Genomic DNA, 10,504 nt, shown 5'->3' with positions numbered 1-10,504 from the left:
CTCTTTAATCCTTCTCACAGCGGCTGCAGCCACCGTACCTCCACTCTGGTCTGGATGGATTACTCTGGGAGGGCAAGAGCTTAGCTCACTTCCTCTGCCCTTGTGGGCCTTGGTCTTTCTGCTGAGGCTGCTGCTTATGTGATAGTCTGAACAGCTGGTGTGTAACAGGAATATTCTGGAGGAATTCAAATCAGGAACTTAGATATGGAGGGGCTGCATCCACTGCAGGCATTTCTAGAGTTGCAGCAATAGGAACTGAATTTTGGGGAGATCCGTCTGCAAAGAGAAGGGACAACAGCAACATGGAGACAGGGAGGGCAGTGTGTCACCTTATGGACACCTGGGATCCCTCAGGCTACAGGGCTGGTGTGGACATAGTGAACAGCAGCAGATGCACAGTCATAGTGTCCCAGCTGGAGCAGAAGTGGAGGCAAGCTGCACACGAAGGTGGGCATGAGGGCTGTGCTTGGTGAGCCTTTCTGTCCTCCAAGGACGGGGTTGAACACAGGAAGGGTTAATAATCACCATCACCTTAGCTCACGGAGTTCTTTAGCTTTTGTGTGTTCCTTCATTCATATATAAAATACAACACAGTGCAGGAGGCAGGCAGAGAAAAGATGGGCCAGGGAGAAAAGGGTTGAAATAGAAGTTTGCTGCCTAGAGCCGGGACCTAAATTCATGGACCTTCCTGGAATTGTGTGTGGTCCAGGGTGGTGTTTCACCCATGTGGGTGTTCTAGTGCACATCGTTCTTTGACACAGACGGACAAGCAGTGAGCATTGACTATACTGGGGGGACCCAAGGCTGGCATACTCTGCACTTTTGTTCAGGAAGAGCATGTGAGAGGTAGCACACGGGATTTTTACTTGGATTGGCCCTGCTCAGTGGTGATTAATGATGCAGCTTCTCACCCTCCGCTGCCCTGCTGTGGGTTGAACATATTCTTTCTCCACAAACTGTGATCATCTCTGAGCTTCTCAACTGAAACAAACACACCGAGCAAGGAAAGCTAATTGAGCTGGCCAAAGCCACAAGAGCAATCTGTCTCAGGATCCTGGTTTAGGACTAGGGTTTCCTAGCTCCCAGTGCTGTGCTCCAGCTACAGAGATGCATTTCCCACATGGTTAGTCATATATTGTCATCCTCCCTTCAAAGTGTGTGTATGGAATGGCAGCAGTTACAGTTCATGTTCCCCCCATTGCCTTTGCAATTTCCATACCCATTTAAGCTCAGATTCACAGAAAGTTGCAAACCTCCACCTTCTGCCTTTCCTCCTAGCCGTTGTGGTACAAGCACCATCCACTCCTGGGGCAGGTTGTTGAGATGTTTTTGCTTGTGACCAGTACAAAAAACAAAAAAACCCTACCAAACAAAAAAATTATTTTCCGGTCAAAGCTTCCTGACAGAACAAGCCACTATCTGGGATGGGTGGGCAGGGGAGAAGGAGGTGCCCGCTGCATCCTGGCATGGGCACTGGGAACAGCAGTGAAGCTCGCAGCTGGGTACCTGGCTGGGGTTGCCTCGGCTGTCCCTTCTGCAGGGTTTGCAACACACTCTCGTTAACCGTGTTTGGGCTGCTTAGCATCAGGGCCTTTATTGTGCCAATTCTGCTACCTTTATAGGCCCTGCTACTTAAGCTAACAAAAAGTTTGTAAGGGAATAGGATATGAAACACATAAATAAAAGTATCAGGTATCCCTAAAACATGTGTGGATTAAGCTGGTGAAAAGGTGAAATTTCTCTTACTTGTGAGTTAATGTCTATTTTTCTTGGAAACTATACTTTGAGGGCTGCCCCCCCTTTTGCTAAAGTGATAAAAGATACGTTTTCTTATCTGAATGCAATGACATTTTAAAAGGCTCTCTTTGTTGTTTCTAAACCTGCATGTCAACAGTTATACCTCTATTACAATTTTCTTCATATTTACTTAATATAACTCTACCTTGTGTTGATATAAAACTAGACAGCATACTTTTAACTTCTCAGTACTTTTGTTGGATGAAAATCTTTACAATGCTAGACTAATCTTTCATGACTGACAGCATATTGGCATGGCATGACAATTTAAATCCACTTTGGAATATGTTAATCCATCACCTGGCATTCTGATACTTTTTTTACTTCTGGTTTCTAGATGCTGTAACTTTTATTTCAAGCTCAGTGTTTTTAAAAGTCAGGTGTCTCACTTCTCTTTTTTACAAGAGTTTTGAAACTGTTTACTCCTAGATATCAGAAAGATACTCTCTCTCAAAAAAAGAAAAAATACTGTGGACATAACTTTTATTTTTCTAGCTTTGTTAATTAACCTACTTTGCTAATTGTTTACTCCATGAGTTTGAACTGAAAATGTTTATTCTATGGCTGTAAGGGTGAAAAAATAGGTAGTTACTTTTTGCTAAATACAAAAAGAGTTCCTTCTTCAGAAAAAAACGCCCTTCACTGAGATTAGCTATATTTGGTGCAAAAGTGAGAGAGCCATTCCCATGTGGAAAGAAGAACTAAATTAAAATTAAAATTCCTCCAAAAGCATTTTCTTTTTTTCAGCAGTAGCCCTCAACAGAAATGATGTCTAGCATTCAGTACCAGGGATTCTTAATCCTGATAGCGAGACCTTTCCCTCATCTGTTACAAGACAACAAAACCATCACCAGCTTTTTTTTCAATTTATCACTTGTTTAGAAAATATCACACCTTCTGCTCTTTTGGAGCTATCTGAATACATAGCTTGCTAATTGGATCAACCTGTCAGTTTAAATCTACTTCTCACTATTGCTTATGATGGTCCACTGCCTGGCACACTTTGAACCAATAAGTACAGCGAGCAAGCTGTAGTCAGAAGGGGATAATAAATTTAGATGATGCTTAAAACTGAACAGAAAGAGCAGCCAGAAGTGGTAATGAGCATTATACAGCAGAAGCAGAAGGGAAATCCTGTGATGTTCATTGAAGCCACACTTCACTGAACGGCTGACTCAAGCATGATTCTCCAAAGTCAACTTCTTCTGGGTCCTCGCTGAGCTCCTGGAAAAGGAGCAGACATACCGAGATCCTGTTACATTCACCCGGGGACACAGCAAAGCTAGGAATCTGCTTTTTCCTCTTTTGTCACTGTGAAGATTCACAGTACTGGTGCACAATATTATTACTAGCTCTGAAGAGGAAAGTCAGCTAAAAATCACCACCAAGCAGATTTTTCCCCAGGAACTGGGATTCACAACCACACAGTTAGAAAAGATGGACTGAAAACACTTGAAATGGGAAATATTATATGGCTATAAACAAGGATGCTGAAAGAAAAAAATGAAAAGGAGAATAGAGTCCTTCCTTTCCTCTACAACAGTAAAAAGGAGGAAAGGGAAAAAATACAGCTATTCAGGGAAGGTTGTTAAGTAAGTTTCCATGCTATGAGATGTCTAAAGATGAAGTCAGAGTGTTATCAAGATTTGTTTTTACTATAGACAGTGTGAACTTTGCTCACCAATATAACCACAGAAAACAGTTTGTGTGTGTTAGTTTGTTCACCTCTTTTCAGGCATAATGAGTTCCTGCTGGATTAGTCTGCACTGCAATTTCTGCTACCGCTGTTGACTGAAAACAAACCAAAGAGAAGTTAAAATCATGCTGTCTAGAGCCAACCTGGAAAAACATTACTAAAAGCATCTAATCCCAGCTTTGAGTGTCCACTTAAAGCCTACATGTGAACTGAACCACAGCTAGGAAAACTTGTCTGCATCTATGCCACACTTCACAGTGGTAGTCTTTGACCCTTAAATGGCTGGGTCTTATAACTAAGTAATGAACTTAGTACAGTTCAATGGCTTTAATGTCTCAACAATAGACATTCTTGCTTCTGGTTTAAGTTATTCTAGGTAGTGAGCTTGCAAATAGCCCAGGGAATCCAATTAGCCAAGTAAACACAAGCTGTGTTTTTTTGATGGTGAATATTTTAGAGGAAAAGGAATTCTAGTCAGGTGAACAGAAAATGAGACAAAAATTTCAGGTGTTTTAAAATAAATCCTACAGCAATCAAACGTTCCAAAGCAGTGACATGTAAGCATCACAGATGGAGACTGGAAGGACCTCCCAGATCTCAGAGACCATCCCCCTGAAAAGTCACAGGCATGATTTAGGATATATCAGAGGTTAATTAGAGAATAGCTCTCTGCAGCCACACTAAGAAACTGCTGTAGTCAATGCCTGTTGAACTTAGCAGTGCTCACTGTTGCAGAAGCAACTCCAACAGCCTCAGGTTTACTGGATCGTCAGTTTCTGAGGTTAAGAGTCCATTAGAGCACTGGATTAGTGAGGGATGAAGAATGTATCATTTCAACTCTTCTCTCCCAGCAGCAAGCAAAGGATGCCATGCCATATCAAATATATTAATTCAAGTAGACTTTATTCCTTTTACTTTTGCTGAATAAGTGCAAATTCACTCTTGCAATACCTACGTTGCCAGCACACTGACAGCTCAAAAAGAAATGGGTGTTGTCAACTGAGGCTGAATGGCTGCTCAGCACTGTGGTGAAAACACACAGAGCTGTGGCAAAGGTCTTACAGGTAATAGTAAGAACTCATTCTTGAGTTCTCCTTTCCAGCTGCTCCAGTTACACAGGCAGTGGCATTTACATTACCAATCAGCACAGTGACCACCCACCTAAAAACTACTCATCTGGGAGCATCCAAACAGTACACCTAAGAGCACAGTGGTAATTCAGTGGGACCCTTGACTTCCTGTGAAGTGTTTTTCATTTCTCATTTCATAGGAGTTTTGAGGGCAGGAGATTATGTGACTTCTGTGCATGCTGCACAAAAGCAGGCTGGTGGCTAATTTGTTGCTTCAGGGTACAAACTTGAAACAACTCACTCCATCAGTCAGAGTCAGTGAAGTACAGGCTGTTCCAGGTCTGGCAAAGATAGCTTTATTCCTGTCCCCCTCCTACTTTCACCTAGTTTGGGTTATGGTTGGAGTTTCAGAGTGGTTTAATGCTGGTTTTGACATATACAACAATGTTTATTCATACCTAGCTCAGAATTAGCCTCAGAAAGAGAGTAAGTTTTCTGTAAGGAGTGCTAGTATAATATTACAGACTCTTAAAAAAATCGGTGATATCGAAATCTCAGGTAATACACAGATGATTTTTTTACAAGCCCATCTATTTGTTCTTGCCTTTCCAGTTCACTCTGTATTTCTGTTTCTCATCAGTGACTTTGCAAAAAATTCCAGCTAACTCCATCCATGGTACCCACCATGTGAGGACCACTGAAAATTTGTAATTCCTTCCCATTGCCTGTTAACTATGTCAAGTCCATGTGGACGTCCTGGAGACTACCTTTCAGATACATTAGTTCTGTATAAAGTATCTGGATGACCAGTTATTTGTGTTTTGTTAATGGAAAATGCGGTAATTATCTCTGTACTTCGGACAACCTCCTCTGAGACATATTTTAACAATTACTTCAATTACATTTTATAGCAAGGAATGAGCAAAGCGATAGGAAGTGTGAAGACAGAGAATGTATTCAAGAGGGCTCCTGTGATGGCACTGATAGCTTAATAATTTCATCTCTCATGGTGTTGATGAAGGTGTTGAGACAGTGGTGGTGAGACTGAAAGTTACGCTCTTTGTGAATTGCTGTCACCAGGACTGCATTCCTTCTCCTTCCATGTTAAAATAGGGGGGAAAAAACCCAACACAAAAAGATTTTGCCTGAGCTGTATTTATAGGGCTGAAAGGCTCCTGCCAGACACAGTGCAGGACAGCCAACGTTCTGAGCACTCGTCTCACAGACACATGAGAAGATCTGATGCCAGAGAAGGCCTCTATCAGGAGTTGTGGTGGGCAGTCTCAATAGCTACTGCCATTCTCCAGTTGCTGCCCCTTGATTTCATCACTGAAGGGGAAACAAAATAGGAGGGAAGGCAAGGGTGAATGACAGGAGTGCAAGAAGAATATGAGATAGGAGTGACTGTGAGAAAAGAAGACAGAGCAAAGAGGAGGAAAGGAAAGGAAAGGAAAGGAAAGGAAAGGAAAGGAAAGGAAAGGAAAGGAAAGGAAAGGAAAGGAAAGGAAAGGAAAGGAAAGGAAAGGAAAGGAAAGGAAAAAGGAAAGGAAAAAGGAAAGGAAAAAGGAAAGGAAAAAAAAGGAAAGGAAAAAGGAAAGGAAAAAGGAAAAAAAGGCAAAAGGCAAAAGGCAAAAGGCAAAAGGCAAAAGGCAAAAGGCAAAAGGCAAAAGGCAAAAGGCAAAAGGCAAAAGGCAAAAGGCAAAAGGCAAAAGGCAAAAGGCAAAAGGCAAAAGGCAAAAGGCAAGGAAAAAGGCAAGGAAAAAGGCAAGGAAAAAGGAAAGGAAAAAGGAAAGGAAGCACAAGGAGCCATGCGGCTCTGACAGAAGGAGCTGTGACAACCCGTACCCAGGTTTAGGGCTGAGTCCTGCCAGGCACATTCCAAGCAGGTCATCCTCTCATCCTCAAAATGCAGAACAGAAACTGGGCAACATCCAGCAGTGACACTCAGAAGCTCCACTTCTTGTCAGCTTGTTTCCTGATTGGGAAGAGAAGTAAATGATCCTCTGAAGGAAATAAATAGCTTTCCCATCTTGGCATCCCTTCAGCCTCCCAGAGCTTCCATGCAACATACTCTGGAAGCAGACTATGCAGCAACACAGACTATGCAGATGGAAGCCAAACTCCATCCCTAAGCAAAGATTTTGCTCCCTAAAAGGAGAAGTGCCCGCAACTTCATGAAGTCAGTAGTGACAACGTCATTGCTACCCACTAGGTCTGGACAGTGCACAGATGTGATAATGAGGGGCATTGGCATTAACTCCTGAGGTAAATTGCTGTTTAAATAGATTACATCTTTACTGAAATAGTATTTTAATTTTGATTCTTTTCTAATTTCTCTATAGCCTGAAATGACTCGGATTTCTTTTCCTTTTTGAGTAGACCCTCTTACCTTTTGCTCAAACCCTCCATTTCTCAATAAAAGGAGGGCCTAGTCAAACTTGCCTCTGTACATGTCTGACTCACTTTGCCTGGGCTCTTTCCACTTTGGCAAGAGCCTTTACAGTCTTTGTGCACACTGGAGATAAGTGGGTGAGTGTTTGATATGGGAGACAGTTCCCTTGCAGGGCAAGTGAGACATGAGGAGTAGAGTGTTTAAGGAAGACCAAAGGGATGGTCAACACACTGAAAGTGATCCTTGTGTGCTGAATTTCTTTCTAAACTATTGAGTTGGTAACTGTTTCTGTTGTTACTGTTTAAATATTTGAATTGTTCAAGGCTTTTCAGTATTCAGACATGGAGTAGGAACAATAGGGGACAGGAAATAAGATTATCAGATGTATTTCTCAGACTTCGATGCTGTGACAAGAAAGCTCATAAATGATCTACAGTCCACCGAACCTTTTCCAATGTTACTTGTAACTTTTAAGGACTATGAAATGTACATCATGGGCTTCAAAATGAAAATTGCTGAAAAGGAAATTTTTTTATTTGGAAGGGAATGAAAGTCTTAGTTCCACAGGGAGGCTCAATAAACTGAAATGAGACAATATAGAGGGAAGATTGTACAACTGTTTGTATGGCTGAATGTGTATTATTTTTCTTAGAAGTACTGGCTTCTTTCAATCTGGAATAACTTAACTTTTAGGACATTGGCGTAATAAATGTACAAAGCTATATCTTCACCAAAGGTCTGCTTCCCTATAAAGTGCCTGAAAAAGAAATACAGTGTTGAATATTTTATTATTCAATATTAATATGTAACATTTTCCTTTTAGAAGTCATGTTCAGATAATTAAGCAATATATTACCTGTAGAATCTCCATGGAAGAAAAGAAGATGGTAGAAGTTCATATTGAGAAAGAGCTTTCTGCTGACAAGTGATTAAATCATTCCATCAAAAAGATTTCTTGTCTTGGCTCTAGACATGATGCTATAAAAAGCCAGTCACCTTATCTTGAGGTTTTTTGTTTCCCCTCTAGACTTGCACTGAAGCGGAACCTTGTCAATGCATGAGTTTACATCATTAGCACGGGTGTTTGGTTTCCTGAAACATAACACAAGAGAGTGCTGTCAATGGGATAACAGGGAACAAGGGGTGAAAGCAAGGGATGGCTTCTATGTGATTTGCTGAAACAGAAATGCAAACAAGAAAAGACACAGCTTACTCTACATGGCAAAATCACATGTCTATGTACCTGTCCAATCAACTGGTGATCATGTCTCTTTATTTACCCATTTAGGTCAAAATATGCTTGGCATGTCACTAGTAGCATGTATGGATGCAGGTTCCACTCAATAGTATGTGTTTTGTGCTTGTTTAGTTTGCCTTTCAGAATATAAGGATAAGAAAAAACAATGTCTGCTGTTTTCAAAAGACACTTTCCACTACCCAGTATAGTACATGCTAGTGAAACACTGCCCTGATGTCCACAAGCTGCATTCTGGAACATCCCTCTCAAGGCTGACATTTCTTGCTTGCATAATTCCCCTTCATTCATCTAAAAGGACAACACTTTATCCCATTTGGTCTCACTTCAAAACCTTGCCTTTAAAACTGCTGCTCAGCGATTACTAGCAGTGCTTAGTTATCTGGGCAGCCAGACCACTAAGTGCTGTCCTTTTTTCTGCTAGATTTGTATGTCATTTAGTAGTGACCATGGCAGAATGTGGTCCAAGTGGAAGTTAGGGAAGCTACCACCCATCCAGTGAGACACTGCAATATCTGTGGGCATGTTCCTAGTTTGCTCCAGTTGCAACCTAACTTGACATAAACTATGCTTCGTTGTTTCTTACTTCTGATTTGACAGTCCACCACAGGCATCATCCTCCTGATATCCATCAGCTCCTTTGATGTTGTCTAGCAGTAAGTTAGGGTGGGCCTGAAAGTGAGCACTTCCATTTCTCACTGATTTCTCCTGTGTCCCTTTCTTGGGGGTACATATTCACAGTTTCAAGAATTAATTACCAAAATGCACTTGTAAACCAGGCATTACATGTATTACATGTACTGGCTGGGTAAGTATATGACACATATAGCAGTATACAATGTTGGGGTTTTTTATTGTAGCTGGGCAAATACTGTGAAAAATCTCTTCTACAGTGGTGCACTCAACTGCTAAGTTATTTGGCTTCAGCCATGACAAAGTCATTTCTTTGTGTGCGAATTTCTTTTTTCCCAGGGATATTCTGCTCATCAGATTTTATTGGCACTTTTGGAGGTATGGAGAAAACTGTATATGTAAATATTTGCTGAAACTGAATTTTCAACATACAGAAGCACTTAGGTGAAAAGCTCAAAAGTGTCAAAGCTTCAGGAGTGTCCGTTTGGCACTGTGTGTTTTTCAAGGGGAGGCAGTGTTTGGAAAACCAACTCAGAGCCAATCTTTCAATTGTTGGTACCTAGGCTACAGAATGCCAATATGATCCTGAAAAGGAAAATGATAATCAGGCTACTAGACCCTCAAGCTGTCTTGTGTCTCAAGCCCTTTCTGCTCTTCCACGTTGAACGCAGATCAAAATTATAAGAAAAAGCATGAGGGAACTCTTTGAATTTGTGGCAACTCCTGTTAGTATCTGGCTACACCACTGGGAAGTATTTATTTTGCTGTGTGTGTTTTTCTCCCTGGAATTTTGTCAAGTGACAAAAGTAGGGTTCTTGTTTTCCAGGATAAATATTTTTGGGGTGATAAAATTAAATGCTAGCACTTATTTCCCTTCCAGAACATTAATATTAGGAACAGTTTTTCCAAGACAGGATTTTGATGGGAAGATACTTTGACCATCAGCTAAAAAAAAATTATACATTTTAGAAGCTTGTGATTATCTTTGAAAGATGTGTAAAAATTACAACCCTTAACAATTATTAAAGCGTAATGCAAGCATATGTTGTTTTGCTTGAAAAATGCTTTGCTTTTCTTCCTTTCGAAATCACAGCCTATTCCTCTCTCATGACCCATTTTTTTTGGTTATGATAAAGGTGCCATATTGCTTCATGTGTTAAAGTTACTGATACTGTAGCTAATATTTAGCGTATTGGCTTGCACTTGCTTTGCCATAATTGATTTACTGCCTTGGGTGAGAAACCACATGGAACAGTCTCTGAGCATAATTATGACCAATTGCACCTGCACTCCTCAAAGTGAACACTAACAAAATCTCAACTCAGCATAATTCTACTCTCAGTTGTACTCAAAAAGAATAAATCACTGAACAACTCAGTGGAAAGAATTTTATTTTTTAGAGGAGATCAACATTTTTCACACACTGCTCCACAGCTGAGATAAATGTGGGAGCCAAGAAACCAAAGAGCCCTTGTGAGGTGGTGGGCTTGAGCTATGCTGTTCGATTTGTCTCACTGTGGTCACACCTCAGGTGCTCAGAGGAGCCTTTGGAAGTGTAACAGGACCCATCATTATGGTGTAAACTCTATCATGTTGAAACAGTGAAGATATATTAACCTAACTTTTCCCCTACTATTTATTTTATTTTATTTTATTTTATT

Source organism: Apaloderma vittatum, unplaced genomic scaffold (genome assembly GCF_000703405.1).
Source record: "Apaloderma vittatum isolate BGI_N311 unplaced genomic scaffold, ASM70340v1 scaffold30267, whole genome shotgun sequence".
Taxonomy (NCBI): Eukaryota; Metazoa; Chordata; class Aves; order Trogoniformes; family Trogonidae; genus Apaloderma; species Apaloderma vittatum.
This window is presented reverse-complemented; position numbering follows the sequence as displayed.